This window comes from Taudactylus pleione, unplaced genomic scaffold, assembly GCF_031769625.1.
Source record: "Taudactylus pleione unplaced genomic scaffold, aTauple2 ptg001270l, whole genome shotgun sequence".
NCBI classification, from domain to species: Eukaryota; Metazoa; Chordata; class Amphibia; order Anura; family Myobatrachidae; genus Taudactylus; species Taudactylus pleione.
The window spans coordinates 975,001-977,500 of NW_028285670.1; the positions used below are offsets into that span (position 1 = coordinate 975,001).

Genomic DNA, 2,500 nt, shown 5'->3' on the forward strand with positions numbered 1-2,500 from the left:
CATAGCCTCCAAGATCAGACGAGATTGGGCATGTCCAGTGTGGATTGGCTGTAGGTGCTCAAAAGCATTAACTTTAGACCTCTATTATTTCTTAACTCAAGTAAATTCATTGATAAGTTGAAAAAATTAAATGTAAAATGTAATAGAAAAGACTGTTATGGCAGTATAAAATTACCTACAGCACAAGGGATTCCTAGGTGGTCTCCCATCCAAGTACTAACCGAGCCCAACACTGCATAGCTTCCAAGATCAGACGAGATTGGGCATGTCCAGTGTGGTTTGGCTGAAAGAGCTCAAAAACATTAACTTTAGACCACTTTTACATCTTTACTCAAGTAAATTCAATGATAAGTTGAAAAAATGAAATGTCAAATGTAATAGAAAAGAATGTTATGGCTGCATAAAATTACCTACAGCACCTGATATTCCCAGGTGGTCTCCCATCCAAGTACTAACCAGGAACAACACTACATAGCTTCCAAGATCAGATGAAATTGGGCATGTCCAGTGTGGTTTAGCTGTAGGTGCTCAAAAACATTAACTTTAGACCTCTATTACTTCTTAACTCAAGTAAATTCATTGATAAGTTGAAATAATTAAATGTAAAATGTAATAGAAAAGAATGTTATGGCAGTATAAAATTACCTACAACTCCTGGTATTCCCAGGTGGTCTCCCATCCAAATACTAACCTGGCCCAACACTGCATAGCTTCCAAGATCAGACGAGATTGGGCATGTCCAGTGTGGTTTGGCTGTAGGTGCTCAAAGTCATTAAATTTTGACCGCTATTACTTCTTAACACAAGTAAATTCATTGATAAGTTGAAAAAATTAAATGTAAAATGAAATAGAAAAGAATGTTATGGCTATATAAAATTACCTACAGCACCTGGTATTCCCAGGTGGTCTCCCATCCAAGTACTAACCAGGCCCAACACTGCACAGCTTCCAAGATCAGACGAGATTGGGCATTTCCAGTGTGGTTTGGCTGTAGGTGCTCAAAAACATTAACTTTAGACCTCTATTACTTCTTAACTCAAGGAAATTCATTGATAAGTTGAAAAAATTAAATATAAAATGTAATAGAAAAGAATGTTATTGCAGTATAAAATTACCTACTGCACCTGGTTTTCACAGGTGGTCTCCCATCCAAGTACTAACCAGGCCCAACACTGCATAGCTACCAAGATCAGAGAAGATTGGGAATGTCCAGTGTGGATTGGCTGTAGGTGCTCGAAAGCATTACCTTTAGACCTCTATTACTTCTTAACTCATGGAAATTCATTGATAAGTTGAAAAAATTAAATGTAAAATGTAATAGAAAAGAATGTTATGGCAGTATAAAATTACCTACTGCACCTGGTTTTCACAGGTGGTCTCCCATCCAAGTACTAACCAGGCCCAACACTGCATAGCTACCAAGATCAGAGAAGATTGGGAATGTCCAGTGTGGATTGGCTGTAGGTGCTCGAAAGCATTACCTTTAGACCTCTATTACTTCTTAACTCATGGAAATTCATTTATAAGTTGAAAAAATTAAATGTAAAATGTAATAGAAAAGAATGTTATGGCAGTATAAAATTACCTACAGCACCTGGTATTCCCAGGTGGTCTCCCATCCAAGTACTAACCAGGCCCAACACTGCATAGCTTCCAAGATCAGATGAGATTGGGTATGTCATGTGTGGCTTGGCTGTAGGTGCTCAAAAATATTAATTTTAGACCTCTTTTACTTCTTAACTCAAGTAAATTCATTGATAAGTTGAAAAAATTAAATGTAAAATGTATAAGAAAAGAATGTTATGGCAGTATAAAATCACCTACAGCAACTGGTATTCCGAGGTGGTCTCCCATCCAAGTACTAACCAGGCAAAACACTGCATAGCTTCCAAGATCAGACGAGATTGGGCATGTCCAGTGTGGTTTGACTGTAGGTGCTCAAAAACATTAACTTTAGACATCTTTTACTTCTTAACTCAAGTAAAGTCATTGATAAGTTGAAAAAATTAAATGTAAAATTTAATAGAAAAGACTGTTATGGCAGTATAAAAATACCAACTGCACCTGGGATTCTTAGGTGGTCTCCCATCCAAGTACTAACCAGGCCCAACACTGCATAGCTTCCAAGATAAGACAAGATTGGGCATGTCCAGTGTGGTTCGACTGTAGGTGCTCAAAAACATTAACTTTAGACATCTTTTACTTCTAAACTCAAGTAAATTCATTGATAAGTTGAAAAAATTAAATGTAAAATTTAATAGAAAAGAATGTTATGGCAGTATAAAATTAGCTACAGCACCTGGTATTCCCAGGTGGTCTCCCATTCAAGTACTAACCAGGCCCAACACTGCATAGCTTCCAAGATCAGACGAGATTGGGCATGTCCAGTGTGGTTTGGCTGTAGGTGCTAAAAAACATTAACTTTAGACCTCTTTTACTTCTTAACTCAAGTAAATTCATTGATAAGTTGAAAAAATGTAATGTAAAATGTAATAGAACA

The 2,500-nt window shown here is 36.8% G+C and overlaps 10 pseudogenes; all 10 read right to left on the reverse strand.

Moving 5' to 3' along the window:
- Window positions 1–56, reverse strand: part of LOC148447217 (5S ribosomal RNA) — a 119-nt pseudogene extending 63 nt beyond the window's left edge.
- A 116-nt stretch (window positions 57–172) lies between these two features.
- Window positions 173–291, reverse strand: LOC148447218 (5S ribosomal RNA; annotated as a pseudogene).
- A 116-nt stretch (window positions 292–407) lies between these two features.
- LOC148447219 (5S ribosomal RNA) lies at window positions 408–526 on the reverse strand (annotated as a pseudogene).
- A 116-nt stretch (window positions 527–642) lies between these two features.
- LOC148447220 (5S ribosomal RNA) lies at window positions 643–761 on the reverse strand (annotated as a pseudogene).
- A 116-nt stretch (window positions 762–877) lies between these two features.
- LOC148447221 (5S ribosomal RNA) lies at window positions 878–996 on the reverse strand (annotated as a pseudogene).
- A 116-nt stretch (window positions 997–1,112) lies between these two features.
- Window positions 1,113–1,231, reverse strand: LOC148447222 (5S ribosomal RNA; annotated as a pseudogene).
- Window positions 1,232–1,347: 116 nt separating this feature from the next.
- Window positions 1,348–1,466, reverse strand: LOC148447223 (5S ribosomal RNA; annotated as a pseudogene).
- Window positions 1,467–1,582: 116 nt separating this feature from the next.
- LOC148447224 (5S ribosomal RNA) lies at window positions 1,583–1,701 on the reverse strand (annotated as a pseudogene).
- A 116-nt stretch (window positions 1,702–1,817) lies between these two features.
- Window positions 1,818–1,936, reverse strand: LOC148447225 (5S ribosomal RNA; annotated as a pseudogene).
- A 351-nt stretch (window positions 1,937–2,287) lies between these two features.
- On the reverse strand, window positions 2,288–2,406 carry LOC148447226 (5S ribosomal RNA; annotated as a pseudogene).
- Window positions 2,407–2,500: the final 94 nt, after the last annotated feature.